Raw genomic sequence first — 16,610 nt, forward strand, 5'->3', positions numbered from 1 at the left:
GGCCGCATGTGCTTTTGGTTGCATCAAGCTGTACACTTATTACCTGTATATTTTTATGCATGTATTTTACATTTTAATGAAAATTCTTATTCAAACAAACCCTGAAAGAGGGGCTGGCCCTGTGGTGTAGTGGTTAAATTTTCACACTCCACTTCAGTGGCTGAAGGTTCATGGGTTTGCATTCTGGGTATGGATCTACACACCACTCATCAAGCCATGTTGTGGTGGCATCACACATACAAAAAAGAGGAAGATTGGCAACAGATATTAGCTCACGGCCAATCTTCCTCACAAAAAAAGAGAAAAAACCCTGCAAGAATTGTTTCACATGTGTTTTCTACTGTTGTTTGGCTTGTGACTGGATCTTTTAGATGTGTATTTCCTTGAAATGATCTGAAAAAAGTGATGTGAAATGGATATTGTGATGTAATTATTTTCTGAGATTATTCTCTGGCACAAGTAATTTTTCAAAAGTGAAAAAGTCTATTGTTTTCCAACACTTTCAACAAGAACTTTTTAGCGGATGTTTAACATTTCTATCTACATGAACCTTATAAACCCATCACAAATGTGCACATGAAAAGACAATTTATATGAGCTCTTTTATGTAAAGGATTCAGTGTCTCTCAATATATGCAAGGTAAAATAAAATAGAAAAGTGTAAAAAAATCAAAGTATTTTTGCTTTTTAAAATTATTTTACAATATGATGAAATTGAGAACTCATTGTGTTCATCTTAGTTTTTAATCCATTCCTTTCCTTCTCTTGTCCATAATATATTCCAGGAGCATTGTGTCATAGTTAGCTGAATTATAAAGAGGTGAAATAATTGGTTATTCAGTCAGTGATTCTGCTGGATTAAAAACAAGACAGGTTGGTAATGATCTAGCCAAAGTGAATAAAAAGAGAACTGGTAAGCACATATGGTACAACATCTGCTTTCAAACTTAGAAAATATCTTCCCTAATCCCTGAAGTTTTCTTGGCTTTTCTTCTTAATTCTCTTTCTTTGCAGAAAGCACTGTGAAAACATATCCTGGCTATTTTTTACATTTATTATAATTTTTCCAAATATTAAATCACTACAATTTCCATTTCACAGTTTCTGATCCTATCACAAAAGCTTCTGAATACCGAAGCAAATAGATTTAGAATAGTTAAACATAACACTGAATCTGAATCTCAAAGAGAATCTTTCTCTTCTTTAAGTGGATTCAGTCTGTTTCATTCTTTATCTTTTATGATAGAAAGTATTTTTGATTTTGTAAAAGCCTGTCAATACATTGTAGGAATATTACACAAACAATTGTATTATATATTTCACTTGTATTATTCTTCCTCTTCACCAGAGAGCTGAATGCACCCAGGTGCCATTCTGAGCACTGTAGTGCTCTGGAAATACGCTAATCTTTTCTTTTCTTTCCACAATGCCTTTAATTTGCTATCTTCTTAAAAGCTGAATAAGAAAAATTAATTTTAAAATGCATTATTTTGATTCCTGATAATGCAGAATCTCTGATAATTCAGAAGTTCAGGTTGATTTATAAAAAGCATTTTCCTGTTGATTAAATAAATAAAGCAAGTTCTATAAGCAAGAACGTAGAAGGGATTTTCCAATTGCATAAATATTTAATATCTAATTACTTAAAAATAATTATTCAACAATATTTACTTGTCCTGTGGTACTCCAATGTCAACAGAAGGCCTTTCACAGTAATTTTACTACATTCCTGCATAGCTCTTCTACCTTTTACTGAGCACTTGTCATACTCCCAGTTTTCCTGACATCTGTCTTGTTGAGCCTCACAGCATCTTCCCCACTACACAGACTAGCAAGTAAGGCTTGGATCTGGTGAAATAGTGAGTCTGATGTCTCAGAGTTGGTAAAGCGGAGCTGACTCTTCTGATTCCACAACTCGTGTACCTCTGAGTCTATATTAATATATCTATATAATAACATATGAGTTTTAATACCATTTCTCCTCTTTGAATTACATAAAGATTAATATAAAAATTCTAAATTCTATATGGAGTGAGGAATATTGAATTCATTTTTCGAGTCAATGTAATGACCATCCCCTCAGTAACAGCACTGGGAAAATTTTGCCTATAGAAAACTCAGAAAACCATAATACAGGCCAATGATAGAATTGATTTTGGAAGATTTATTGTGATGGATTTTTCTTCTAATGATTAAGATGTATTTTGAAGATGCACTAACTTTTTAAGTCCTTGGTTTTACAATTATAAAATCATCTCTTTAGTATTCTAAATATAGATGACGTTTGGAAAGAAGTTGTTTACGTTATCTTGTCTCTAAAACAGAGCAAAAATGATATGTTTAGTCTACTTCAATGTTGTCCAGAAATATTTCCATAGTTTTGCCTTCTTTTATATTATGGTCTCACACAAGGGATAATAAACTTATAAAATATATTTCTAACATCTTTATGTTGAATTAGCTTTTGAACTTGTGAATGGTTTCTATTTCCCTTCTACTGATAATCAGCCATTTCTTGCTGTATTTTAGTTTTTACCCAATAAAAGTATAACCATTAGCTTCATTTTACTTGTACATCTAATTGGTTCATTGTGACCAGAGTTATAGTCAACAAGTGATCTGAGAATTACTCAACAAGTGTTCATGGTATTATCAGTAATCAACCAGCTTATATTGTAGGCCTCTGCTTCAATATCACCTTCACATCATTCTAATCTCACCTATTGTCTTTAGATAAAGATCCTCAATCAAAATGTAGGCACCCAGCATTGGAATAACAGAGGCAGGAGGAGTCTATTCAGAGAGAAATACAATGCAAGTGAATTTGGTATTATAGCACCAGGTCATATAATGCTATTGTACTGTATTCCCCTACTCACAAAAAAAATCAATGACTCCTCAAGTGCATTTACTGAAGAGAAAACAGGATGAAAAAGAGAAAGAAGACGGATGGAAATAATCAGCTCTATTCTCCTCCTAGCAGGCAGGAGTCCTGCTAAGCGGACTCCTTAGGGAGAGAGACTATCACTTTCCTGCCTGTCCAGGACTAAAGCTGCTGCAGACCAGAAATCTATGGCTTTCCTAAGAACTGTCACTTTGTGGTAGAAAAGATTTAGGGGACTTATCCAGCAGTCTGGAGCACTATATAATATAAGTATCATGTTTTCATAGCAGTGGCTCAATAGCATTCTCTTCCCGCATAGCCACAAGCTTTGCCCATGATTGCTGCATCCCTATGCCAAAAATGATTCAGCAGTGTGGAGAGGAGGAGTAAAAGTCTCTTTTGCCTAAGGTGATGGTGTCTTTCCACAAGCATTTCTTGAGTGGCCTTAAAACAACTTCTTTCGCCATATAAATGGGATTGATTAGTAAGCCATAGAGTCAAATAAATAGTTTTCAATTACATCACAAATATATATATATAGAATAATCACAGACATATGGTTATTTGTTTTATGGTGGTTCCATTTGTATTAGGCATAAAATCCGTTATAGAAAGATTGTCTAAAAAATCAATCCAGAGCCAGCATTTCGAACTGGGTTCAGAAATTACAATACTTAAGCATAATAGGGTCCAAAGTACATTAACTGGTTTATCCAATCCCTTCACATGAAAATAATAGATCTAGATATTAAATTTAAGGCTATGTTTCTAAATCTTCTAATTTGCTTTCTATTTGACTATGCATTTTAGCTAATTATTTAAATATGAATTTATTTCTTACACAAATATGCTTGATTGACGATTAAATAGGCCTTTCCTTGTGTCGTAGAGCAACGCATTCATATACTTCCTCTCACAGACACTTAGCATCTTCTTCAATTAACAGGTAATATAGATCTACCTCTATTGCTAGGTGGTGAAGTGGACAGAGATGGGTTATTCATCAGTGCCTAACTTTACAGTTCTGGTTAACAGAGAAGTTATATATATATGTATGAACGCAAGTTCTATTTTGCTTTTCTCTTTTTTCAGAATTAAATTTTCAGCTCTCAGCATATTCTAAGATTAGACTCATTTCTTTTTTCTTTACACAATGTTGATGTCTATTCAGAAAATTCTTCAGAACCAGCTCTATCCATTTAGTTGGTCCCAAGTTGATGTACATAATTAACAATGAACAGTGAAGTTTCTTAACTCAGCCTGAGATTGTTTAAGAGGTGTAAATGTAGGATAGATTTCTTTATCATTGATTCCTATCTTTACTATGAAGGTCATAAAGGAAGGAAAAGTATAACCAGACTAGAATAACAAGAAGCATTACTTTTATCTATGTTAACAACTTATAAGTTATTTAATCACTGACTCTTAAACTGCTCAATTTCTTATCCTCTCTTGCTTTTTTTCTTCTTGCCATTTAAGTGCACTCTATTGAGTGCATTCTAATACTTCCTACCTTCCTTGCCCCTTAGTAGCTTCTATCAGGTAGTCTCAGGACTTTGAGTCTCTTGCTGGGTAAATATCCTAGCCACTGAGCAGCCTTTCACTACTTAGATATTTATACATAAGGCGTGTTGAGCTTATATGACTATTGACATTTTTATTGATGAATTCCTAACTTTCTAATTGGTTGGACCCCTTTCCTATGATTTTTTTTTTTTTTTTGGTGAGGAAAATTTGCCCTTAGCTAAGGTCTGTTGTCAATCTTCCTCTTTTCATTTGAGGAAGATTCGCCATAAGCTAACATCTGTGCCAATTTTCCTCTATTTTTGTGTGTGGGTTGTCACCACAGCATGACAACTGACTAGTGGTGGAGGTCTGCCCCTGGGAACCAAACCCAGGCTGCCAAAGTGGAGCACGCTGAACTTAACCACTAGGACATGGGTCCGGCCCCCATGAATGGCTTTTGATGCTAGCAGAAAGAATGACACCCTTAAGTAAATCTGTTCCCAGATCTTTCATGCCACACAATTAAATTGCAATTAAACTTACATGGTCTAAGAAATAACTTTTGATCAAAGTTAGTTTGATTTAAAACTGACAACATAAGTATAAAAAATCTGGTGTAAGTTTTCTAATTTTTACAGTCACTTTCTTTGTTATAAAATTAAATTAAAAGGACAAAAGCTTTATAGAAAAATGATTGATATAAGCACATTTTCCCTTTTCTAAGAGCAACCAATTTCACGCATATTAAAAATGTACACATTTATTCAAGTATGAAATGTAAGAGACAAAGAGAAAGAGAACACCTATGGTAATAGTATTTATTGATAGAAATCATGCCCACTATTTTTTCAGCATATATTCATTTAATTTAGGCTGAAACATATAATAGAAGATATCTGTTCCAAACTTGTAGCATCATTCTACGTTAATTGTCTTACACATTTCTGCAAAGTGTTGTTTCCTACCAGAGACACGTAAAACAGATTATCACTTCTTTGTGCTCATATATATATAATCATGCCTGGATTAAGAAGTTAAGCTTTTATTTTAAATTCTGTTTTCACACCTTGACTTGAATAATTGCCTCATTTATAGAGATAAACCTAGGCTGGATTTGTTAGGTAAAAAAACGATCATATCTATTTCTAAAGGAAATATATCAATGCTATATATTTATTGTTTATCTTTCATTTATTTTAATATGGCATGACAAGGGCTTCTCTCAGGATGGAGGGAGATGGCTAATACCAGCCTGAAAGTGCAAGCATAGAATGCCTTGTGCAATAAAAAAATCAAGGTGATATATCTACATTTGCTATTTTTAATAGAGCTGTTTTTTCCTTCTATTTCTTTCCTTTCCAATAAATGATACTTTTACAGTCCATTGGTGGGACAGAAAGGAGAAACTGGATCTTTGAAGACCTCTGTTGTCACCTCTATCATTATTCCTGCTCTGATGACAACAGCAAGCATACTGTCAGCGTCCTCCAGGTAATACCCTTATTACATGTGTCATTAGAGGATGTTTGCCATATCTGCTTTAACACCACAGACATTTTAAGTAGGTTATTCCATCACTTTGCCATTTTGATTATGACAACAAAATGACACCATATTGAAATGGATTTTGGAAAGAAAGGCTAACTGTCCAAAGAGGTCCTTGCTCATTCTAATTAAAATTGGCTTAGGTGGCACAACCTTCATAATTCAGAGTATGACTGTGAAGGATATGCATGTTGAAAACCTTCTTTGCTCATTAGTGCTATTTCTGTCAGACACTACTACCTGCTCTTTTCTTAATGAATGCTAAGCCATCTCTTTAGAAGATTGTGCTGCTTCCCTGAACTGAAGGAACTGTCTTATTTCCTCCCAAGTTCGTCAGGAGTAAAATCGGGGAGTCACCTCTTTGACATTTCTCAACCTCTGTACTTATTTATCTCTCTGAGACCCTGCGCTCCAGAGATATCACTGTCTTAATTAAGAAGAAGGATGTGACCATGGTAAATTGACTGATTTCATTGATTAAGGACTAGCTGTACAAGTAACATTGATTTTAACAGTGGGTCTACATAAATGTAATTGTTCGAACATGGGGCTGCATAATTATGGTGATGTACGAGAATAGTTGGTTTGTCCTTTTCAACCTTCACTAACATTCTTTTGCATGATAATGTACCTTGTGCAATTAGCAGAAATTTTAAATGTTACAAAATGTCTTTTGTGAAGACATGAAGTAATAATTATATTCTAATTTAATTCAACAACATCAGACAGGTTTTCTTTTCCTTCCTTTTCATCTTTCTTCTCTTTGTACACATAAGATCGTGTATGTAGTAACATGAATATGGCTTTTTACTTTCCAAAACCAACATCAGTCCATACCAATTTTTACAAATAACCTATTTTTATTTCAAAAGAAATATACTATAATATGTTCTGAAACTCAATAACATTTACTATTCAATAAGTTTTTAAAATAAGTTTTCCCTACCAAAGCTTAAATCCAAAAAAAAGCACCTACTATCTTCTTATATATTTGTGAAAAGAATATGTAAAGGTCATTGAGTTTGTAGAAGATAGATGATTATTAAATTATGTAAAATGGTTCTTTAATAGAGCAAATATATATAAATCAGAAAACACATATAAATTCTTATATAGACAATTATTATATTTCTTTATTTACTATTACTATATTTAAATGAGAAAACAAAAATAAAACTTTCCAGGATATCAAAGTAGGGGACTTAACTAATAGGAACTAGATTTCCAAGTAGATATTAGTCTATAGGCAGGCAAGTACTTTGATGCTTAATGAACTGAAGAAAAAGAAAAATTCTAACCGTGTATATAGTGAAATTGAAAAAAAATAGTAAAGAGAAAGGAGTCACAAATTCACCTAGATTAAAAAAAAATCTTGGTTAGTGAGTCAGGAGCATTGGATTTTTGTCATAAACCTGCCGTTAATTAGTTCTGTGACCTTTAGTAGCTACGTACCACACATAATAAAAAGTAGCTCATAAAATAATGCAAGGGCTTATTCTTAATATGGGCCTATCTCTTTTATCCACTGGTAGGCCAACTAAAAGAAGAATTTTATAAGCTATTGGGAAAAATATTGTCTCCAGATTGACTGTGTTTATATGTGCTTGCTTATTTGTGGGTTGGTTGGTTTTTAAATGGTCAGTGTTTGCAGCTTGAACCAGGTTGGAAGGTTAATGACTAAAATGATAGCAGTACTATTATTCCCATAGCCATTAGCATCCAAAGCCTATGTATGCAATCACATGATCACCTTTCTATAAATTGAACTACGTTCCACTAACTTGAAAACATATGTAATGGCGACAATATTTTTGAAATGCCGTCCACTGCATATTCCCTTATCATTAAAACAATTTCTCTCCCTGCATCTAGTCCTTCATTGAAGCTAAGCCTAGTGCTTTCCTCTTCTACCTTCCAATTCAGAAAGAAAAAGAGATAATTCTACCCAATCCCACCTAATAAATCCTACCTAAAGCTATGGGAAGTAGAAGATTTATAGCCTCGTGGAATTTTGGAAGGATATGGGAGGTGGAGGTTTTTAAAACAAGCACTCTAACATGAATGTTCTTACTTCCTTCCACTGGTCCAGAATCCCCAAGTGTGTGTGTATGTGTGTGTATGTGTACAGTGTATAATTTGATAGGTGGTGGTGAAAGCCAAAAACAGAAGCAGGTTTTGTTGAGATGCTCATTTGTAATGCTGAGGGAAGACTGATACACAGGTGGTTCCATGTTAGCCCAGGGTAGCTGCACTTGAGTAAACAGTAACACCATAACATATTAGAGTCAACCACTACTCTCACCTTTAGGTGACTCCCAGGAAGGATGAAAAATAATCCCATATGGTGTGGAAGTGCCATAGAGGGAAATAAAATATAAATGAATTAAAAGCTAGCATATCTAACATGAGGCTACTGCAGCAAGGGCCAGAACAACCCTGCCACAGAGGCCACATGTGGTCAGCCCAGACACAGCCAGGAAAGAAGGTTGTTGAAACTCAGAGAGAATTGATGCTCTTATAAAAGCCAAAGGGAGGCTAACAAAGCGAGGAAACCCGCTCTGATTCAACAGAACAAGCTGTATATCTACCAGCTCAGAGATAGAATGCAGTGGTCCCAGAGATCAAACCAGAGATGACTCTTTGCCACAGGGAAGCAAAGGTCCAGAGAAAAGCGTAGAGACAATATGGAGATTTGAGACTCCCTTCCCCTTCACGATGAAGCCGCATAAAATCCAAGTATTTGGACATTTTCTTGGAAGTCTTTATCTAAAAGAGGCTAATTAAACCTGAAGAAAGAGAGAAACAGAGAAGTTAAAGGTACACCTTTGCCTCAAACCCCACCAACAGTTAACCACAAATGGGTCTACTGAGTTAAAGCATGTCACTTATACAAAAATAAAGTCACTTTATTTCCTTTAAAGTGAGAAGTGTGTTCAAATTGTGCCTACAAACTTTATTTTGTTTTACTGTTAGGCATGTCATTTCCACTTGATCATGGTTTTATTTTTATAATTACCTTTATTTTAAATTCAAATCAATCAGGAGACCTTCCCGTCGGGTGAGGGGTTGAATGGGGAGGAAGATGCTATTTTCAAAGAGCCTACTGTGTTCTAAATTCTGTGCTGAGCACTTCAGAAGCTTGGCCTCATTCAATCTTGTCCATGCCCGAATTTACATATCGTACTCCAAAGTTAATAATGAGGAAATACATCCCAACATTTCTTGGGGATATGGGAATGTAACTCTACCTAATGTTTACTTCTTTAATGAGCATGCACACACACACACTCCCCTATCCTTTTCCCAGTGAAGAGACAATTCAATTATACTTACAGGGAGAAATGCATAAAACCTGTTCAAAAACATTTTACTTTCACACTCTAGAGACATACAGTTACTTTTTCTAGGGCTGGGGGTAGAAAAGTATATCACTGCAAAAGTTTATTATAGAAGTATGAGTAGATTTTTGCTTGTCAGGCAGAAAAGACACACGTAGGAGAGAGGAGTAAGACCTGAATTATCAAAGGAAGGTTGGAAACCTGCAAATCATTTGGAAAGATTGGAGCATCAATGCAAAGTCACAGTGGTGAGGTATGCAGCTGGTGAGTCGTGGGAGCCAAATTGTGAGTGACTCATGCTTTATTAGAAGGACTTCAGATTTCATCCCAAAGTCAGTGGAAAACCACTGAAGGTTTTTAAGCAGGAGTAGGACATAATCAAAACCGCATAAAAATTTCCTCTGCCATCAGTGTAAAGTTTAATAGAGAAAGAAGAGACTAAGAAGCAAAAACTACAGGCAGAGACTTCCACAAAATATCTCAGAGAGAAACAACGTCAATGTGAAGTAATGCAGTGGCAGGTGAAGGAAGAGGTGGATATATTTGAGAGAGAGGAGAAATTCTCATCATCAGGTGGGAACTCGATGTGCTTTTTCTACCAAACTCCACAGGGACAAGGGGAGTTATTACCACAGGAACAACTATAGGAACAGTTTGCAGGCCCTGATTTCCCTGTTACTCCCTTGATTACACTTGGGCTCTCCTGAGACTGTGATTCTAAGAATTTTTTATAGTCCTGCTTTCGTTTGAGCAATGGATCATAGCTAATAGGGTCAAATAAAATCTTTAATTGCTTCATGAGATCAAATGTGTGTAGACCCATAGTCAGGACGTTTTGTTTTATCTTCTTACTTGTACAGATGAAAAATAAAAGTTTCAAAGTGTATAACCTAAGGGCATATATAATACATAAACATTATATTTAAGCATATATATTTTATAATATTTTATACTTACTAATTTTATTGTCTCATGGATTATTAAACAGAAATATTTAGATGAGTTTAATCATTTTCTTCATAGTTTATCCTAAATAAAACTCTACTATGCAAATGCATGCCTTATTCTTTGAAATTGATTTTGGACTATTCTGATTCTTTAACAACAATAATAATAGGCAGCGTTTATTAATAACTTACTGTGTATCAGGAATGACACTAAATACTACACATGGATTTTCTTATTTAATCTTCACCACCACACAGTAAAGTAAGACTCATAGAGCTGCTCTTGGGTCACGTTACTCATAAATGTTGGTAAGCACAATTCAGTTCCAAACAATTAGACTCTAAGGCCTCTGGTACAGGTGGATTAATTTGCCTGAAGTGCCTGCAATATAGCAGGTGGTCAATAAATATCTGTTGAATTAATAAGCAAACAGATTTTGTCCATCTATAAGTAAACGTCAAATTTATAACCTTAAACCTTGAATGACCTTCTCTTAGAACAAAGAGCAGACATTGGGCAACATAATCAGGAACTAACATGGGTAGATTTGCTTTATAGGTGGCAAAGTTTGGTTGCTAAACTGATAAAGGCATATGAGAAGGGTAAGAGTAGAGGCGGCAAATTTAGTGAAAGGGCTGTTTCAGTAGTCCAATGAGAGCCTCAAAAAGAAAAACAAAACAGCAGAAAGAATAGAGAAAAAGCTAATTTTATACGCATCAGGGAAGGAGAATTAACAAAAGTCAGTGAGTAATGTGGTGTTGTGGATTGGGAAGAGAAATGAGCTTGTGTTTTGCACAATATTATGCAAAGGTATCTAAGATTCATGATTGCTTTCTTTTAGTGATATTTATGGGGTTATGCCTCATAATTTTCATGACTCATAGAATTTGTTGCAACAAATTTGAAATCTACATATAAGGAGAGGAAATATTGTCATATTGAGGAACTACAAAGTGAGATAAAAAGAAAAAGAAGCTATTGGAAAAGAAGCTTTATGACTTAGGTGTAATATTTGAAGACTAACGTATCCTAATATTTCTCTTTTATGACCTATTCAAACTCAGCCAATACCTAAGTTCTTTTCAATTCAAGGAAACAAGTATTGCTTCAGAGTCTATTATGTTTATTCTGTCACTAAAAAAAGTAAGTACTAGTTTGGTACAAGTGATGTACCAAACACTCTACTTATATAGTTACTTAAAATGAAATTTAGAAAATATGTCACCAATCATCAATAAATTTATATTGGAGGAGAAAGAAAAACATGCAAACTCAAATTCTCTGCGAATTCAAAGAGTAAAATGAAACAACATAAGTTATTGTTTAAAAAGACAGGTCTTAGGAGGAAAGCAAAATTTGGGTTGAATTTGCAGTTATTGTGACTATTCTATACCAGACCTTTTCCTAGTCACTGCAAGGGACACAAAGTCAAGGAAAACAGTATCTGCTTTTATGATGCTTAGAGCCTCTTCGAGGAATGTTTAAAACTTGAATTGTCAGAAAACCAGAAGAGAGTATCTCAAAAAAAAGAAATGTTATCTGTAAAAGAATCCTCAGGAAACCAACATATTCGGAGTGAAAAATCACACTGGGAAGTAGTGGAAGATGATTAAAGATAAATAAAATGGGGCCATTTTATTGTGAGCTTTTGGGGAGCATATCAGCTTCTTGGGAAAACTCTTCTTTGTATAGCCCACATAAAATGGACTTGCTTGTTCTTTCTTTGAAACAAGCCTTTGAACCAAGTTACAGTCAAAGGAACATCAGTGCAACTTCAAAAGCGTCAAAGAGGAATGTAAAGCTTTATATTAGTGTCCCTTGAAGGAACAGACAGAAGCTTTATGGTTTATGAGATAGAAAATCTTCTTGTAACTTCTCTTTAGATATCTCTTCTGCTTCTCTATGCCCCTCTCTCTTCATAGACCCCCAGCCCCTGTCATCCCACACTGCACTCTGATCATTCACTCTAGTGTAGACATGTTAATGTCCGACCCCCTGAAAAAAGCCTATATACCCTACACAAGGGCCTTCTTAATCTTTTCTTGAACTTCCTTCACCCCATCCCTAGAATGAGCAGCCCTTCGAGAATTCTGGTGAATAAAAGTGTTCATTTCACTGTATCATCTTCCAAGAAAAATATTTGCTATTCCAACGTAACTACTTCAAAATTCACTCAGATAGGTAGAGAGAAAATTTTTTTAATTAGAATAGGAAATTTCATGTGTTTTAGAAGTATTTTGGTGACATTTTCTTATTGCTATTATTTTTGTATGTTTGTTTTATGAGCAACCCATTTTCTTCTCTACTTTCTTTTCTTCCTTGGTTGGGCATTTATCTTTCCTTTTGCCCTTGAGAATTCTATTGCCTGTGTTAACCAGATAGAGTCTACTAAAATTTGTTCTAGAAGACACTGTAATTGTTTTGGGAATTAATGCCACTGCAGCTCCCTTTCCCACATGTACAGTTGGCCACACGATGCCCCTTCACAAGGCAATGGCAACATTTGTGAGGAAGGCGACATCTTGGGTGATTTAGCTTTGTTAGTATGTTTGTCTCCCATGCTGGAATAATAGCAGTTGAGCACCTTCCTATCTGAGAGACACTATTTTTGCCCAGACTTGCTGATGGGAGCAAATTAGAAGACGGAGTCTCCACTCAAAGCCCTGGACTATTTTAGTTTGGAAATCATGTTTATCTTTACATACTAAGACCTTACTTTTTTAACATCAACTTCAATAGAGGAAGGCATGGTTGTATCAATTCCAGTTAGTAAAGTCCTGAAAATAATAGGTTCTATATTTTTTAAATGTTTATTTGAAAGAGTAACACATACTGATATGATTTGTACAAAGTAAATCACACAGCAAAAAATTCTTCCTACACAAGATTTTCCTTACAGAATTATAATTAATAAATGTGGAAGGACTAAGGGAAATAGAAAATCACCTTTAGAATGCCACAGTAATAATTGCTGCAGGCAAGATCCACTAATGAATACCATTAGTGGGTGAAGGTTTAAAGAGAGAGATGATATTTGTAAAGTCTCAAAGTATTTCCTCCCAATATTTGTTAATTACACTGGTGATTTTAACATAAGTCCACATATTTTTTTCTAAGAGGCAAAGCAATTGTTCTTTCCTTGCATGTGGGCTGGACTTAGAAGTCACTCAATGCATATAGCATGGAAAGGGAAAAAAGAGTAACTTTACAGTGGAGAAATCTGGCAGACATCACCTTAACCAAGAGACCACTATTAACATCAACAGTAATGAGACATAATGCTATCATGCACCCCTGATTTGATGTGATAAGAAGGAAACAACATTTCTATATTGTATTTTCCCCCAAATCTATAACCTCATTCAAATCATGAGAAAACACCAAACAATCCCATATTAAGGGACATTCTACAAATACCTAACCAGTACTTTTCAAAAGCATAAAGGATAGAAAAACAATTTCCTCCATGACTATCTGTCACAGATTGGAGAAGACGAAGGAGACATGGCAATTAAATACAGTATGGTAACTTGGATTGTATCCTGGACATTAGTAAAACTTGGCCATTCTGAACAATGTTTGCATTTTAGTTGTGATATTGTACCAATGTTAATTTCTTAGTTTTGATAATTCAAGATATTACCATTATCATGATAATGCAAAATATTAACATTAGATGAGGCTGGGTGGTAGATATATGAGGATTTTCTGTACAATCCTTGCAACTTTTCTGAGAGTCTAAAAGTATTTTAAGATTAAAAAAGCAAAATTAAAATAAAAATACATGTGAAATTACCTGTCCTCCCACAATTTTTTTTCTTAAGACTGGCACCTGGGCTAACAACTGTTGTCAATCTTTTTTTTTTTTCTGCTTTATCTCCCCAAACCACGCCCCCCGCCCCCCCCGTACACAGTTGTATATCTTAGTTGCAAGTCCTTCTAGTTGTGGGATGTGGGCGCCACTTCAATGTGGCCTGACGAGCGGTGCCATGTGCCCAGGATCCGAACCCTGGGCCGCTGCAGCGGAGCGAGCGAACCCAACCACTTGGCCACAGAGCCGGCCCCCCCACAATTTTCTTTAAAAAACTCAGATTCTTTTTATGTATAAACTTTCATATTCGCATGAGATGTAAAAATCTCTCTTTTCTTCTCTTCATGCACTTTTCCTCATCCTGTGACACTATGCCTTCAACCTCCTTTCTCTGGTGTCATTTTTTCAAGAACCTGTCAAAATAACAGAACCAAAACCAAATAAAACAAAAACACAGGCTTAACAATTGACTTTCCCTGCCATGCACAGGTCACTGGGGCTATTCCAACTTTGAGTCCTGAATTGAGTCTTGGTTAATTTGTCCCTAAGTACTGATAACGAAGGTCTTTCTATGTTGAGAGTGGAGGTAGGCTGGGGATGAGATTAGAATTATGCTCCCTTGTTCACTTTCTAATTTAGGATCTTCCTTCAAGGGATTTGGAACCTTTATAATGATAGAGTCACAATATCTGGGCTGTAATCCTTATTCTTTTTCTTATTGACTCTGTAATCTCAGAATAATCATTTAACCTCTGTAGACTTGATTCCTTTAACTACAAAATTGTAACAATTGCCTCACAGAGCAGTTGCTATCATCATCTATTTGAACATCTCAAGTCCCCCACTTTTCATCTCCACCAGTATTCACCCTATCCACACATTGGTCATTTCTTCTCTGAACCACTGCTATAGCCTCTAAATTGATTGACATATATCCACACCTGTCATTATCCAATCCATTCCTCATCCTGTCATTTAAGCAATCTGTCCAAAATACAAATCTAATCACCCCATCATTCTAATTTAAACCTTCAAAGGCTTCCATGGCTTGTGAGATAAATACAAAATTTCTTAAATGGCCTGAACACTCTACAAGCTCAAACTTCTCTGCACTTCTCTAGGCTCATCATGTGTCGTTCTCCTCCATGATTCTTCCTTCAACCTTTCACATGCTTCACTTACTCTTTTCCCACATCAGTGCTTCTCAACACTGCTCCCTCTGCTTGGAGAGCTCTGTTTTCCTCCCCTTACCTCCCATTTTGACTCCTTCTTCCGTACCTCAGTCGAGGTCACTTCCTCAACAAAGACCCCTCAGCTTCTTTTTCATCACAGTATAAATATTTGTACTGCTATGTGCATCTATACTTTAACATGCAACTCAGTAGAAACTGTAGATATATTTACATGTTTATTTGATTAATGCCTATACCTTATTCCAGTCGAAGTATACACCTAAGCTTTCTGAGAATATGATCATTTCTATTTTTGCTTAATCAGTGTTTAATAAAGTACTTGGCACATGTCAGTGGATGAAAAATATTTGTTGAATTAATTATTAGTTAAAAACATTTGCTGTGTGTGGAATACTATGTAAATGTGTATAATGTCACCACATCACTACCTAAACAGTATCTTTCATCTATGCAACCATGTTAGAGTTTAAGGATAACTCAAGGTTAGAATGGAAACTCTGAGATTGTTGGAAGAAGTTTCCTGTGTCCTGGTCAGTTTAGAAAAAAGGATAGAAAATAAATTACAGTAAATTCTCATTATTCTTGGTTGATATGTTCTGTGAAGCTGCCACAAACAATGAATTAGCAAATATTGAGCCATTGCTCCTAGGAGAAATAGAAGATTATGTTCCTGAAAGTCTCTGGTTACAGCATTTTCATCAACTGATCAATATATAACCTTGCTTTATGTGTGTTTCTGTTTAAAGAAACTTTAATATATATCATTTGCTCATTAACATTGAACTCATGGCCAATAGCACTATAACTCTTGGCTGAACAAACCTTATATAACACACATATTTTCTCTGTATGGCAGATTACAGCTTTCTTACATTTAGGAACAATAGACAGCACTTTAACACTATGTTTGGGGACCATTTAGCTAAATCACCACCAAAACCCACAAAAATGTGAAGAACATGGCACTAAATAAACTGCAAAATTGGCTCTTGTTTATAGTATAACTGAGCTGAGCTGAAACAAGAAGGCAGAGTCTTGTTTTGTTCAATCTTAGCTGGGAACATGCATGTCAGGCAACTCAAATTTCTCGCTGCTCTGCGCATGTCCCTGGATGACTGCAATGCTAGTATTGATCTTGATTTTACAAATACATTTTAGAAAGTAGGTGAATTCACAAATATGGAATCAGGGAAAAATGAGAATACCCTGTATGTGTTGCTTCAAGTTGATCTAGAGGTGATTTCTTTTGTGTTTCCTCCTAAAAACTTGAAATCATCATGTAGGCTGAGAAAATTTAAAAACTTTCTTCTTTATCAGGAATAATCCATAATCCATTCTGAAAACAAATCTACTTTCTGAAATATATGACTATCTGTATTGAATAT

This window comes from Equus caballus, chromosome 6 (assembly GCF_041296265.1).
Source record: "Equus caballus isolate H_3958 breed thoroughbred chromosome 6, TB-T2T, whole genome shotgun sequence".
In the NCBI taxonomy this organism is placed as follows: domain Eukaryota; kingdom Metazoa; phylum Chordata; class Mammalia; order Perissodactyla; family Equidae; genus Equus; species Equus caballus.